The following is a 16,838-nucleotide window of genomic DNA, read 5'->3' on the forward strand; positions in this document are numbered from 1 at the left end:
CAAGGACAACTTTGGCACGCCCTATGTTCTTAATACATTCCTGCCTTCTCATAGGCAGGAAAGATAGATTAGGAATAGAATAGTAATATTTGCCACACAAGCTATATCAATGTTCAAACCTTTAATGTAAATACAAGTAATGGAAAGTTTTTGCCAGTAATTTAGACTGTGTTAGTATTAATTCAGTTTAATTCTCATCTAGGTGTTTTGACACACAATATGGCAGGTAGGCACCAATCCTAAGATGCCAGTTCAGGCCCCTGGAATCACAGAATCATAGAATCCTTAAGGTTCGAAGGGACCTCCAGAGATCATCTAGTCCAACCTCCCTGCACACGGAGGATCACCTAGAGCATATTAGACAGGATTGCATCCAAGTGGGTTTTGACAATCTCCAGAGAAGGAGACTCCACAACCCCTCTTGGCAGCCTATTCCAGGGCTCTGTCACCCTCACTGTCAATAAATTTTTCCTTAAGTTCCTGTGGAACTTTTGGTGCTTCACTTTGTGTCTGTTTCCTCTAGTTCTGTCAGCGGCCACCACTGAAAAGAGGCTGTGAAGCCTCAAGCATCAACAGCAGAGACAGGCACAGCATGACTGTCACCATCCAGGGCTGCCAGCTTTCACCTGGACAGCTATTTCTTTTTATTGACTCAGACTTTATATAAGATAGATAGATATGCGTGTGTGTGTATACACATATGCATGTATGTATGCACACCATACTTACACCCATTTTAAGCAGCACTTTCTGTTATCTAATAGCATAAGTGTAAGAAAACCTTGAACACACACACAGGGGTGCACCTTATAAATGAATGCTGGTAGCTAAGCAAAAGCTAAAGTCTAAACTCTAACTCGATAAAATGTGCAAGTCATTAAAGGGCTACAGGGAGTTAATCAACAGATTGTCTCCTAAAGGAAATACTGCTGTGCTGTCAAACTGGTTCATGGCTATTTTTAATATCTGGGGGAAAAAGTGAAATGGGTCTGATGTTTTTGAAGTTTCATGGGGTTTTGAGAAACCCAGACATCTGCATTTTAATCTTTGGAAAATCCTGAGATCAGCAAGACTATCGTCTGCAGGATTTAACCACAAATTGGACCCACCTCCTAGCAAGTCTAGAAGTCTCATGACTGCTGTAAGAAAACTTTTCTTAATATATACATACATATAATGACAGGGTTTGTGCTGTAAAACATTCATCTTCAAATGATGGCAAGAAAATGATAACTCATTCTTTCTCAAAAACCAAATCACTGCAAATTTAAATAACTACAGTTGTTCACCTGCTTCTTTGCCTCCAATATGGAGGCAGCACTCCACTGGAGTGCTGTGTCAGCCCATTGCTTAAAAAAAGCAAATAGTGCTAAGGCAAAAATGTGCACAGTATTATACTTTTTATCAACTGTTGAATACAAAGTTGAGCTGAATAAGCTCCTATTACTTCTACAGTCATATTTTTCTGGTTACTTTCATTGCGGGGATATTTTTTAAATGCCAAGTATTTGATTCAGTTGAGAGCTGCAGTGTGTATACCAAAGCTTTTGGTTGGTGGTTGCACTTTCTAAAGTCTCACATCTCCCTCTCCCTCCTTCTGTATTTGCAAATCAGTAAAGACCTAAATGTGGGCCTAAACCTTCATGATATCTGGGACGGAGTTGAATGGGACACTGAAATAACTCCAAGGCTGTAAGCAGGGATCTCCATCTAAGAACGTAAGTAACATAATGACTTCCCTCTGGCTACAAAAACAAATAATCATGCTAAATGTTCAGATTAACACACCTCTTCCTAATAGTAATCTACACCACTTTAGCTGTATTATACATTTTCCAGTATTTACTTTGGCTTCCTAAGTTCTCTGTTAATCAAACCTTATTTTTCCACGACACAGGCACCTAACCCAGAATTCTCCAGAAACTGATATGACACAATCCCCCTTAAGCAAATGCAATAAAGCATGGATACACACCCCGTTGAATATTTGCTGTAATTAGTTACTGCTCATTAAAGGGAGAAAATATATCAGTTGTGCCATGCACTGCATCCATGCTGTGGCAACAATACTGCACAGCCCCATAAATAAAAGAGAAAATGTTAAAGCAATTTATGTCACTTCTTTCCAACAGTGACATTCGTAACAGGTATTTTGAACAAAGAGGACAGTGTTTTTCTTTTTTTTTTTTTTTTTTTCTCTCTCTCTCTCTGCCTCTCCCCCTCTCTCTCATCTTCTGCTTTCAGACTGGGCAAATTAACATTGTTTTCTTACCAGAAACTTCTTGAGACACCATAGTTTAAGAATGTTTTTCTGAACATTCATGCTGAAAGAGAAGTTAGCCAGCTACTGAGCTTTGGAAATAGAAAGGCAATGGCACCTCTTTATACACCTTGGAAACAAGCTATCCTGTTACAAGCTACACTTGGTGAAAAGGCAGAGAAGCAGAAAATCTACTCCTTTCAACTCAGAGGCAGCACAGTAAACAGTGCAAAACAGAGCTTCAATTTTATAGGCAAGAACTTAAAAACTTCTTTGACCTGCCTCACCATTATCTGTTCTCACCTACATGCTGCCACCTACATATTCCTGTAGAAATTAGCCATTTTATGCTCATCTTCACATTTCTAAGCCTCTTCTCTCCTGGTGGCCAAGGCTTAGCGGAGCAAAGCTTTAGTTTATTTCACAGAGCAAGGGAACAAAACTAAGAAAATAACTTTCTATATTTTGCAGCAGGCTCAAGCAGGGCTGCCTCACAAAACTGCCCTCAAGCCAAGCAGCTGTGCAATTCAGGGGCTGAATCAGCAGAGGAAAACATTTCTCTGTACTTCCCAGGACACACAGATGCTCTGCTTGATAGCTGCCAGACAAATACTTTTCCAGGAAAAAAATGCCCCCCTTCTCTCTTGCTTCCTCATCTCTCTCCTGCTGTCAACTACAGGAAAGAGCAAACATCTGTCATTAACTTGCATGAGCAAAGCCCAAATGTGAACCGATCACAGCATGAGCTCTCAGCAGTACTATACGATTTCTGCTTCAGGCTGTGACACACAGTGACATTCCTCCCTGACCAGGGACTCCAGGAAGTGAGCTGTTTTCCTTGGACACGGACACGCTGAAATACACAGGTAGTGCCATCTGTTGCAACACAGGGTCAAACCTCCGGTAATCAGTCTTTCTACATTCCCCCATTGTCCTCTTTAGAGGCAAGAAAAGGGCAAAAGCAGCCTTCTGGCTGCAGTTAAAGTAGATTAAAGTTCATTCTTTCAGTACCTGCCTGGCTACTTGGGTTTTGTTTTTTTTTCTTTGATAATGTAGTACAGGCTCCAAAATTGGGAAGAGGTAAAAATCACAATTCTATACAACATTTGCGGAAAACTCAGGTCCAAGCTTGGAATCCCCTTTGGGGCTGCTATCCATTTCCACCACAGATAAGGTCAAAACCTCCTTTGCAGTGCAAAACATTAGGTCTAGCACAAAATTAGGTAGGTATGCTTTCTTTTGCAGTAGAAAGCTATTTCCAGAGTAGTTGGCTACAAGATGTGCACTTTGGAACAAGGGACAACTGCCATCTCAAGATGCATACAGTTTGGGTTTTAGACTTCTCTTCCTCAGCATTTTTTTCATCCTTTGCTATTTTTGGTTTAACACCCATTTTAATGTGTTCACTGCCATCTCTTGTTCCATGTTATTGTGCTTCCCAGGGAGAAAAGTTCAGTGTTTTAAGTCTATTTATGTGAAGACAAAGAAGAAAATAAGTCAATCTTTCAAACATATAAGCTCTTTCCTTTCTTGGCAGACTATATATGTTTCTCTTCAGCTAATCATTATTTTGAATAAAATCAACTGGAGAGACCAACTCCATCAAGTGTGAAGACACGCCCTCACTGATTTGAACACTACGACAGAAGCTGTCTCTAACACAGAGTCTACAAGGCTCAGTGGTCGCTTCCTTCCTGGTCTGTGGTGAACATGAACACTCTCCGGCTAATGTGAGCAATGAATTATCACTTGAAGCTCACACACTTTCCCCTCCTCTTTCCTTTTCATCACCAGTCTGGCAGCAGAGAGGTTCCTACACCCCCTGCCCGAACCTGACTGTAGTGCAGTTGTGTCATGGTGCTCTCATCCTGGATACCTCAGCGGCTGTGCTGGCTTCTGCTTTTCAGACCCACTTTAATTTTCTTCTCCCTTGACAGAAGAGGTTTCTTGGTAGTAATAGTGAATTTGTGATTATGAGCAAGACTATGAGAGAGAAGACTATGAGCAAGACTATGAGAGAAAGGCCAAAATTACGCAAGTGGTTCATATATCTGCTAAAGAATTTACTGCAGCTCTATTCTGAAGTTAAACAAATTCACTCTGAATACTTCAGTAATTGGACTTAGTATTCAGTAAGAATAATTTATCATATCTGATGCTTATTCTAATCACAAATAGTCACAAACATATTTTACAGTCTTTTCTTATAACCACGTAGCAAAGAGATTTGGTGAAAATAAAACTGCTGCCACAGTCCCAATACCTCAAAGTATTTATTTTTGTGTTTCAAATACACTGTGACAGGGCCCTTGTATTAAACTATATTTTTTTATTCCTTGATCAAATTCCTACAAAGGCCAGGACTAGCTCCAAAAATCCAAAAGGCATTGAAAGGGGGTATAGGAGTATTAAATAAGAAGAGCTAGTTTAAAAATATTCAGGAATCCTCTCTCCTCTTGCAAAATAAACAGTTGTATCATAGAATGCCTAAGGTTGGAAGGGACCTCCAGAGGTCATCTAGTCCAACTCCCCTGCACACTCAGGGTCACCTAGAGCACGTGGCACGGGGCTGCATCCAAGCGGGTTTTAAAGATCTCCAAAGAAGGAGACTCCACAACTTCCCTGGGCAGCCTGTTCCAGGGCTCTGTCACCCTCACTGTTAAGAATTTTTTTCTTAAGTTCCTGTGGAACTTGCAATGCTTCAGTTTGTAGCCATTTCCTCTAGTCCTGTCGCTGGCCACCACTGAAAAGAGGCTGGCCCCGTCCTCCTCACTGCCTCCCTTGAGGTATTTATACTCAAGGGAGGTATAAATATCAGACACTGATCAGGTCCCCCCTCAGCCTTCTCCTCTCCAGGCTGAACAGGCCCAGCTCTCTCAGCCTTTTCCTCATAGGGCAGATGTACCAGGCCCCTGATGATCCTCATAGCCCTGTGCTGCCTCATGGTCATCTTGTCTTCCACCATGACACCCAGGTCCCTCTCTGTCGGGCTGCTCTCCAGAAGGTCAGTCCCCAGTATGTGTGACTTCAGAAGTGCTGTGTTCTTTCTATACATGCAGGTAGTCTTATCTAGATGGTATTTCACTCATCATATGCATTCAAAGTCTCTCCATGTCCATGTACCTTTTTGCATTTTTATTGCAAAAAGATGCAGTCATGTCTCAGATCAGCTCACTTAACTGATTTCAGATCTAAATGGCAACCTGAGAGTCACAGCAGTACTTGCTTCCATACAGCACATATTGCTCACATTATTTAGTTATATGAATGCTAGAGATAGATCTCAAAACCAAATAGGGCACACATATAAGTTTCTCCTGAGGTTTCCACCGGTCGTATTTTACTGTAGAAAAACATGGGAAGAGTGTTGCAGGGGCAGGTGGCATAACACACATCTTTAGGTAAGGACTTCTCTTTTGCTCCTCCCTTATTCCTGTTTTCCTGTACCCTGGTACTCAGGCATTTTGAAAAACAAATCTTAAGATTTAGCCTCAAGGTTAACATACAAATTTGACCAATATCAATGTCACAATGAACTGCATTATCAATTTTGTCAGACATGATCATCATCTGTCCCTGAAACACTGTCAACATGCTGCTGGTGGTCTGAGAAATACTTGTATTGTGGCTTGAGAAATACTTGTATTAAATTCTGTTATATTTCCAATCTGAAAGTTTGCATTCTGCATTTAGGGTTGGTAAATGTGTCACTTCTTAATCCTGGTAAATAGTTGGCTTTCATGCAGGTTTGAAAATAACTGAGTTCTGCAGCATGTACACAAAACCGCTAACATTTTAGTATGAGCTAAATTTTTCTTTTTTTTTTTTTAACTTCACAGAAAACTTATTTATCATCCCCCTAGAAAACTAATGGTTATGTTAATGATCTTTAAGTGATAGTTGGCTCAGTTTACTGTCTATAGGAACATGATAATCTCAGTGAGTATTGATAATATTTAAAAGTATGTTTCATTTATTTAATCTTTTATACAAGTATACTTAAAAATATACACATTGGGCTCTTATCCTAGCCAATATTAACTTTTTTTTTTGTAATGAAAGCATATTTACACTTATAGCACATATTTTTCTCAAAAAACACACTCAGAAAATCAACAATAAAAGTGATATACGAAACCCATCAGAAAGGAAAAAAATAAAGAAAAAGAGTATATAAGTAAGTACTGAAAAATGCAACCATGCTAAATTATACTTATGTAAGCAGCTGTTTGAGAGCACACACTGAAAAGAAACTGAATAATAAAAACTGAATCCTGGCTGCTTATGTTACGCATGTAAACTTCTGAGCACACTGAGCGAATTGATATGTTCTGTTATACAAAGGCAAGTACAAACTTAGAGGACTCGTGCGGCTTTCAAACTCTTCATTAGGACCTCTACAACATGCTAAAAGGTTTCTCAAATAAATGATCCAGTAGTCCTAGAATGCTCTATCATGCCAACTTAAGTACAGTAATTGAGGATTTGGTTTAAACAAATCAAAACAAAACAAAAAAAACTCTGCTGCATGTCAGGGTATTGACTAATTAAACTTTAAAAAAATGTTATAAGAAAAAAACTACTAAGACAGCACATTATCTGTGTAATAAATTCGATAGCAATTCAAAGTGCAATATGAATCAAACTATTACTGTGCACCAAAACAGGAAATACATTATCATTTGCTGACAACAGCCTAAATAAATACCTTTCGAAGAATAAGACCATTTACAAGGAGATGTGTTCAACACTTTCTCTTTAAATTGGTATTTAAGTGGGTCACATGCTTTCCTCTTAAGATAGCATTTCATAACCAATATATAGAAACTCATCCTGTCTGCCACACTTGTTTCAATTAAAAATGGATCTTGAAATAGGACAGAAGAAATGAAAGAAGTGGATATGATAGTGGATAGTGGATATGACAGACTGCTGATGGTCTATTAAAAGTTTATGTTGCTCTTTGTACCCAAGAGAAGGTTGAGAGGAAGTAGTGCTTCCAAACCTTCATCTGCTTACAACCTGTTTCTGCAATTTCCTCTTCTTCTGCCTTTTTGTGTCATGTTTCTTAACCCATATACATAGGCTTTATGGAACAGAAGACCACTGTCTAGAAAGCAAAAAAAATCTGATTTCAAGCTTTTATTTGAGCAGCCATCTTTGAATTTCTATTTCAAACATGCTTCTGAAGGTAGGAGATTTCTTCTGAGAGCAACAGAATGCAGAAAATCTGGCTAGGTTTGTTTGCATTTTTTTTTTTTTCCTTTTTAAATTACATTCTGCATTCCTTCCTTCCACCTTAGTAAGTGCAGTTCATCAGTAGTTAATCTTCTTCGGTACTTTTACAGCAATTTATCATTTCCCTCTACTTTAGACTGCATATAGTGCAGTTCAGACTCTAAAATAGCTCAATCCTTTAAGAGAGGTAGAGATCTACTTGGGGCCACCTGGAAATTTTCATTGGCCAACCTCAACTTTCATAAAATTTGACAATTCCTTAATACTTAGGGACCCATTGCCCCCAGTCAAGTAAGACTAAAGTTAGATAGTTAGTTCAAAACCCATCAGGAAAAGAGGTTGAGAAGGGAAATATTGTGATAACATAAAATAAATAGTGACATGTTACCTACCACTTGTACCTCAGTCCAGCACCTCTCGTGGCTTCAAGGGAAGTATTGCAGAATCATTGTCACAGGCTGCCAAAATATGCCTGATCTTCCAACTCATGCAGAATGTGGCACATTATAGCAATAGCTGACAACAGGCATTCACAACAGCTAAAACACAGCAAACAACATTTTATACCTGGCCTGGAGAACAGCAAGACTTTGGGCATCTCCAGCTCCCACTCTCCCGGGCCATGCACTACAATGCACCTCTCCAAACTCTGTCTCCTCAGCTTGTCTCCCTCAAATTCAGAACAGCTGGCAACAACTTTCCCTGCTCCCATTTCCTCTGCGCACATCTCTCTCTCTCCTCCCGACAGATCTCAGCAGCCATGTTACCTCAGTCCACACAGTCCCTCCCTCCTGCTGGCCAGGTCTCCTATGCATGCGCGCACACACACACAAACACACTTCCTTCCTTCATTCTTCTGTCTCTGAAGCTAGTCAATTTTCATGTTCTCATGTTAATTGCTATTGAACAACCTTTCTGGAAAACAAAAGATTTCCCAGAGCATTGGTTTCCTTGGAAATGTTCCCATGGACAACTAAAAGCTGAAATAATAACAACAATAGGAAAATTTCTACATAAGCATGTAAGATTTTTTCAAAAACTACAGAAAAAATCTCTGAGTTTTTTTTCTTTTGCTTTGAGGTTGACTAATAAAATAAAATCAGTCTGTTTTCCCCCTCTAGCCCCCAAAACCTTTACCTCCCAATAGCTGCCAGGAACCAGCATAAAGACTCATGGAGAAAAATCTCACTTCAAACCACTTAAAAATAGCAAGAGGCAGTGACTACTTACTGAGTGCACCCTCAGTCCTAGCAGGGAAGAGCTGCCTGGAAAGGCTGCCGCCCCGGCTTGCAGCCCTGTGTTGTTAAGAGCAGAAAACATTGGCCCATTTCAAGCCACAAAAATTTGGAAGAAAGCTGCAGGTAACCACAAGAAACTAAAGTGCACAGCCAGAAACATAAAGCTTATGACAAAAGTGGAAAAGCTGCCACCTTTGATTTATAGACTGTGAAAGGTCACCATTCTGCCACATAATACCATGGGAAGAAACTTAAGTTTTAAATTAAAAAAAAAAAGCAGGTAGTTGTTTTAGCATATAAAGTTCACCCTTTTCCGTATACTTGTTTGTGAGGTCGTGGCATAGATTAATCTGATCTACGATTACATTATTTAAATCTTAAATCTTCCTTTTGATTTTTTTGGAGCTTTCTAATCTCCTCTTCCACTTGTAGGAAGAGAGGGTCACATAAAAGCTCTTGGATACTGGCACAAATCAGGCCAATGATGATTTCAGATAGCCTGATAGAGTGAAGGATTTATAATCCTGCTGCCATACCTTTTTGTGTTTTGCTCTGATGGTCACGGACTCAATGTTCTCCCTCTCTGTTATTTCTCCTCAGCTTGTCTTTTTTTTTTTTTTTTTTTTTTTTTCTCTCTGTTGTGCTCCAGATCTATATGTTTCTTAAAAGCAAAAACAGCACAGACATACAGGTATAAAGGAAGAGCTTGCACACTCATCTCATTTCAATTATTTCAGTTTAGTTTTTTTTAACCCTCTTCTCTATAGCAAGCTTAGAAGGTTTCTAACTTCTGAAATATCTTAATTACTACAGTCTCATACACTGAGTTGGTAGAAAGAGAAGAAAAAAACACATTAAGGCCTAGCTAACTTCCTCCTATGAATGGCACAGTCAGGTCCTTGGCAAGGAAAGCCAGGGCTGAACTACCTTCTGTAAGCACAGAGATTCCGCAGTGCTGGCACCAGCTGAGCTGTGCACCGGAATGCCTGCATGTAGCATTGCCAGCAAAGAGGGCACAAAAGCAAAGATGCTTTGTTTGCAGAGCCCCCCTTTTAAGCCAAACACCTCTCAGCATGTGTAGGGTGGAGAAGGATAAAGCAGCAGGATTTGAAAGCTTATCTGTCTGACAGAGCTAAAAGTCTTTTCATAGCATAGTCTCATACAAAGGAGAGTAGGAGATATCTACATAGATTTTCTAAGTGCTTTCAAGTCCTCCTTTAAAGAAGGATATTAAAATGGCAGAAGGGACTCCAGAAAAAAACTTATGGAAACAAGTTATCAAGGAAGAAAGAATACTTGCCAGATGCAGACAGCACTCCCTTCTGAAATAGACCCTGAAAGGCTTTAGGTGCTCATTTCCTTCAGATTTAAAGACATAGCCCATGGGAAGACTGCTGAAGTTTGCACTGGACTTCAGGATCAATTGGGGACCCTGTACCCTGTTGCTATACCTATTCTGGCTATCAATTCAAGCCCAGAAAACAAAACATGTGTTTTCATTCCTTTGAAAATTATTTTCTGCAGTCAGAGGTAGTCTCTGTCTATCTGCTACCTAAACTTTTCAGGTGCTTTTATGAAATTGCCTTTATAGATTGCACCTGTAGAGGTATGGCAATCTTTCCTGTGAGCCGGATAGAAATTACAGTCCCTAAATATAGGGGCTTGCACAGACAAGAGACAGAGAGATTCAGAGAGACATAGTTACTGGAAAGGAATTTCTCTTAAGACACAGAGTATTAAGATACTGCTTGTACTGTGTTAAAATGGAGACAAGCTTGCCATGAATCTGTAGTTCCACTATACAATACAACTCCCACTACTTGTACATGCCGCCTGCCACTGCAAGGACAATGAGACAGAAAAAGACCTGAGTATTTACTAACAGCAGATGCTTAAAAATGTATTATGTCACTACAGACCCTTCTGTGGAGCATGAGTTTCTAAAAGCTGTCCTCGAAGTCTTTTTCCACAATAAGAAACTGCTTGCCTAAATATACTGACATACATAGACTACCCATTTCAGTAAAAATTCCGCACTGATGCACCTAAGTACTGAAGATGTGTCTCTCCTAGGACACTGGCATGGCCACAGTGGTCAGATGTGCAGTGCAGATGTGGCAACAACAGTGTAGCAGTGTACTCATTCTGGTATAGCAGTAGTCACCAGGATTCATGTTCCCCAAGGTATTTAAACTCTTAGCACACATTGCAATCTGTGATTGCAATCACAGCTTCCTAACTACTCAGGATTTAGCTTCCTAACTACTCTGTAGTAGCCATCTCCTATCAAACAGAGTACTATCAACATATATCTGATATTAAGCTCCTGCATACCTTGAGGAATGGAAGTATATCCCTAAGGAATGCAAATAGATAAGAGAAAGTTGGAGAGAGGATGCAAATGAGAAAGACAATTATTTGTGAGCATCTGCTGGGCAAAAAAACTTGCTCATTCAGAGATAAGGAAACAGAAATTCTCACCCTGATGTATATCCACACACTGCACATACTCAAATGGAAATAATTAAAATGCATCTCACTTCTTGTTGTCCGCAGATTGAACCGAGCATAAAGGCACTGTGCTCTGGAGTTATGGAGAAGGGACAAATTAATGTCAGCTACTGAAAAGGATGAAGTAGCCACCTTGGCTTTGCAAACCAGACACAACACGTCAGAAAAATAGACAGCCGTGGGTAAGCACTGGTGCAGAGTGTAGGCTGCCCCACGGTTCTGACATGAGACGATGCCAAGTGAGCACAGAGGGACAAACTGCTCCCTGTAGTGTCTCTGCATTCTGACAACATACACCTGTTGCAAGGAAGGGTGAGGGGAAGTCATCATACCTTGAGATGCATAGAGATCTACAGCAGAAACAGGCTTAATGTAATGATGTTTATTGCTATAGGATTTTGCTCTTAATCTCCCTGACTTGACAGGAGAAGCAATCTCACGCTGTTTTAGTTGGGGCTGTCTAGATGCTGTCAGCAAACTGTTGGAAGTTCTTGCAATTGAGGGAAAAGCAGCTTGCTTTGCAGAAGAGCTGGCATTTCAGAATTTTTTAAAAACAAATTTGGGCATCAACCAAGTCTTTAAAACCTGGCACTGATAAAGATTTTGTAATAAAGAATGACTGCTTTTCCCTCTGACTGCAGAAAAGTAAAGAAGATCTCTCCCCTACTAGAGTGCTGAAAGCAGCCACAAGCTGAACCTATGATTTTGTCCATACTTTTAAACAAGAAAAAAAATTCAAAAATGCAAAGTGTTGGTAAATACATTTATAAATATATATATATATAAATTTGCAACACTTTCTACTACTCACCATTAAATATAACAACAAATAATGTACAGATCTCTGAGACTGTATTGCTGAATCATCTTAGCAGGGTAGTGCCTTCTTGTCACCTTTATGGGGTTTTTTTTATCCTATTTGTTACCCCTCTTCATTGTGCTGTATATCCAGCTGCAAGATCTCCACTATATTGACTACACCTGGCACTTACCAGCCTTAGCATGCCTGAGGACCTCTGTAAATGCCAAAGAGGAGTGTATTGATATCTTTCTTGCAGTTTATTTTGTTGGTGACAAGTATGGTAGGTTTTATTATATATATGTAACTTATATTATCTTATAACCACTATATATTACTTGCTTGTTACGAAACACTTGAATAGTACCACCGTGAACACATAAATGTGGCTGGACTCTTTTATACGTTCCCAAGTGCAGAAATTGCATAGCTGTGTGCTATGTATGTATGCTGTTTTTTTAATTTACTGCATTTTCACTTAGTATCACTAGTCTTGACATACTGCAAAAAGGAAAACTGAGGCAGGAGGTTTGGGAACTGTTTAATCTCGCAGATTGAAAACAAACAAAACACAAAACCAAATCCTAAATAGCACATCAGATACTGTACTGAACAATAGACTAATAAATTCCAACATTGCATATGCTATATAGTAAAAGTTAACAATCCTTACTGTTTAGATTAAGTGTCTTCTCTTGCAAAGCACATCCTAAAGGACTCAGTGACAGTATTTCACTGCAATATGTGGTTTTATTGCAGCGGTGAAATACAGAGCCATAGAGCTCTAATACAGAATCAAAACTGAAAAAAAAATGCTTGTCCATTCTCCAGTACAAGCCAGTGAGGGAAATGAAACAAGAATCTCAGTAAGTCCCAAGCTCTGTTTTATCATGGCAAATCACTCAAAGTATACCCACCTTCTAACTTATTAATAACAAATTGTTATGGTTAATACTGAATTTGTGCATCTAACGATTTTGAAACTTTCGAAAAAAAAAAGCATTCATCCTCTGGAAGAAAAACACCATTTTTCTCAAGAGATTGTGATGTTATTCATGTGAGTTAGAGAGAAAGAAAGTGCAATTTCCATTTCTTCTCTTACAAAACCCTGAAAACAGAACATTTTCCCCCCTTCTCCAGTATTCAGTTGGTCTTACTAGCTCCTGACTTAGCTTATATAAGAAAATAAGAAAAAAAAGTGAAGGGCTGACAAAAAAAGGCAAATGCACATATACTTCCTATGTTATGACCTGCCTCTCAGAATAAATTGGTGTTATATCCTCAGGGAGGACCTAGGCCATTTTCATCCCATAATCATTAGCAGCCTCACAAAGTGAACGCAAGCCACAGCTTTGGGCATTCTGCTACACTCTTTGCAGAGAAATGATACATGACACAAGACAGCTTACTGTAGTAAGTACAAGCTGGTGAGAATAGCCACCACATGGCTTCCACATGTCTTTTCTTCATGTGAGCACAGCTTGCTTTTAGTAAGAATCAAACATGCCCAGATAACTCTTTCTTGGACAGAACCAAGAGCAGGTTTTTTTACATCTGTGGCAAGAACCAGGCAGGTGAGCAGGCGCAATCAGACCTTCGAGGGCTGATGTGCAGAACCAATAGTGGCATGCAGCACAGCAAATAGTGACCTGACACCAAGGGTGGATATACACAGGGGTGAGCTCTTACCAAGAGCTGCAGCCACACTGAATGGGAGGTAAACCTGACTATGGTTCTTGTTAGGAAATGCTTTGGGAATGTGAAGGTATAGAGCAAAGTAGGTGAAATATGGAAGAGATGTCGGGTGAAGTATAGATGAGATGTCAAATCATCCTAGGAATGCTCTGATTGCCTAGAGGACAACGGCTGTCATGTATATGGAGAAATATTAAGACTTTCCCCCAGGAAAAACACAACAGGAAGGCTGTCTGCTGACAACACAGTTCTACCACCAGGTCAGTGGAATCATGAAATGAATGCAGGAAGCAAGGAAGAAGGAAGAGCAGTCATAGCACACAAAATTCAAGCATTCAGGAATGGGGAGAGCTGCCTGTCAGAAGAGATTCAGACCCACCACGGCTGCCACAGTTGCTTAACCAGGAAATAAGGTCCCACCTCTGCTTCAGTGCTTTGGGGTATTAAAATGACATTTTTTTTTTTTCTTCAAGATGGCGATTCGCAGATATCACAGCTTCTTCATCCTTTCTTGTCCTCCCTCAGTTTGCCTTTTAGTCCATGTTACAGCTGGCCACCTGCTCTGATTCTGGTGCTAGAGGATGTGTGGTATAATGGGCTCTGGAGCAAGTAAAATTTGCTGCAATGCTATGCCTCCAAACAAAAGGCCATTTTGGAAGTAGTCACACAAATAGGGAATTGCAAATTACCTGGGACTGGTAGCTGTCTCAGCATGACTAGGAAAAGCCCTTTGAGGACTTCAGGTGTTGGCCTAAGTGACAGAGAGCAAGTAACACTAGCTCTTCCTCCATCTAAAACTTTCAGGGCATGAATCAGAACTAAGAAATCGGCTAGAAGTCCTGGTTCTCTCTTTCTGTGATCTTCTGCCAACTCACTGGAGAACTCAGGGATAAAAAAGATAATATTTCATGTAAGCTTGTGTGTCTTTTTACCACAAACACCTTCTGTTCTGGCCTATACCGTTGCTTTCACAGCTGGAAAGAGAATACTTCTTACCTTCAAAACAAAAAGAAATGGCTGGACTCTCTTCAGTGTATTTTGGGGAACTTCAGGAACCCACACGAAACTGAGATGCTCTCTATCACACCTCTGGCACTGCTCCCTGGGTGTCATTGCAAATTAAGCTGCAACAGCTACATTTATAATTCTTTGCTGAATATAATGCAACAAAGGTAAACCTGCAGAAGACCTCTGACTTTGAAAGCAATTAATGGAGATATCTTGGTCATGAAATCATGTGTTACTTCAGGGCTGGCTTGAGGCATTGGCCATTAAGGTGCCCGTGTCAGGTTCTGAATGTTGAAGTGTCCCTCAAAGACACTTCTTCCTTTCTGTTGCCTGCCTGAAAGGCTGCATCTCTGAAAGGAAAACATGTTAGAACAGGTCCAGAACTCAGATTTCACATCAGGCTCAGACCCCATGTAGTGAGTAGACACAGGATGTAGGGAATGGGAAGTGTAAGACCCTGTAAAATATTCTGTTATGAAAAAATTCCCATAGTGATCTTCCATCAGAGCTGCTGATCCCTCTAGGAACCTGAGTGACCAGCATGTAACTTCAGACTAGCTTCTTCCTATTTGCTGTTCTGATATATAGCCTAATACCTTAGTTTGCCTTCCTCTATCATGCAGGACGCAGTGGCCAAAAAAGAGTTTTCGTGTGTGTGTGTGTGTGTGCGTATTTATATATATTTTTAATATAAATATATATGTATGTATATGCTTATATATACATATGCATATATTTAGTGGAGGCCTCACCACAGGCTGCCCAGAGAGGTTGTGGAGTCTTCTTCTTTGGAGATCTCTAAAACTCGCTTGGATGCAGCCCTGTGCCATGTGCTTTAGGTGACCCTGTGTGTGCAGGGGATTTGGACTAAATGATCTCTGGAGGTCCCTTCCAACCTTAAGTGTTCTATGATTCCATGATTCACCAAAGGTTTTCCTGGTATACCTCAAAGCAATATTGTTGAATGCTAACTCTCGCAATTCTACATACTACTTTCCTAGCTGGAAAAATATCCTACACGGAGATATTTCTCTGTTGCCTCATGGCAGTATTCACACCATTTTGCTGGGTTTAATAGTGGTCAGGAATCTATCTTTCCTCTGCAAGTCTGGAATTAAAAACTTGACACCTTCATGACTGCATGTTGGGGCATAGAGGTAGTAGCCAGCTATATGTGTGTATATATGTATATATATATATATATATATATATATATATATATATATATATATATATACCTTTTCTCTGAGAGTTTCATAACCTCCTACATCAGTGAGTAACCATGAATCAGCACAACCCAACACTGTCTCCTGACTGCCATCAAGGCAGCTCCTTTCAACAGCTATACATAAGGTCAGTATTTAAGCTTGAAGGTTATAGAAGTAAAATTGAGAAGATATTTGTAGACAGTGCCAGCAGGAAAGAGATGAAAATATATTTGCTCTATTAGAGTTGCCCATCCAGAGTAAAACAAAGATCCTAAGTAGACTTTTTTTTGTTAACATTTTGCACTTTCATATCTTTTCCAGAACTAAAGGATCTGTGGTATCCAAAAACAAGAGGAACATATGTTGAAATAACATTTCTGAATCATAAATGTTCATTCATCTCCCTAAGACTTTCACTCTGAATTCACTCTGAAGCTTCACTGTGACCACCTGAATGTCAACATTGTTAAATACTTTGTGGCCAGTTGAAACACACATTCAAGAATGGAATGGAAAACTTCAAGGAAGTTTTCCTAACAATCTTCGTTACTGATAGCTGTAGGTGCATTTATGAATGGTCAATACTGCCTGAGCCAGATTTTATTTTAGTGGTAATGAGCAAGCACAAGATAAACAAAACAAAAGCAAAACAAATAAACAAAAAAAAAAAAAAAAAAACCTGTTGTTTCTTGAATTTTATGGGTCTGGAAAAATACTCTCTCGCAGACTGATTTCCTGTGAGATTCTGACATATTTTCCACTCTCTGAAGATGAACACTCATGTTATGATATATGTGATGGGCTTATGCTTGTCTATTCACGTAATTGTGTGATTGTTAATGTAATTTACCTCTGAGTTAATCTTTTGCTTCTTCCTGGGA

General features: G+C 39.7%; 1 long non-coding RNA gene across 1 annotated transcript; it reads left to right on the forward strand.

The window, feature by feature from the left end:
* The first annotated feature begins 3,820 nt into the window (after nucleotides 1-3,820).
* LOC112950690 lies at nucleotides 3,821-16,461 on the forward strand. The gene is made up of 2 exons (XR_003250066.1): nucleotides 3,821-3,990; nucleotides 16,279-16,461. It is a non-coding gene; the product is annotated as an uncharacterized LOC112950690 (long non-coding RNA).
* The last annotated feature ends 377 nt before the right edge of the window (nucleotides 16,462-16,838 follow it).

The sequence above is a fragment of the Nothoprocta perdicaria genome, unplaced genomic scaffold, assembly GCF_003342845.1.
Source record: "Nothoprocta perdicaria isolate Ctin4 unplaced genomic scaffold, notPer1 scaffold_329, whole genome shotgun sequence".
Classification (NCBI taxonomy): Eukaryota; Metazoa; Chordata; class Aves; order Tinamiformes; family Tinamidae; genus Nothoprocta; species Nothoprocta perdicaria.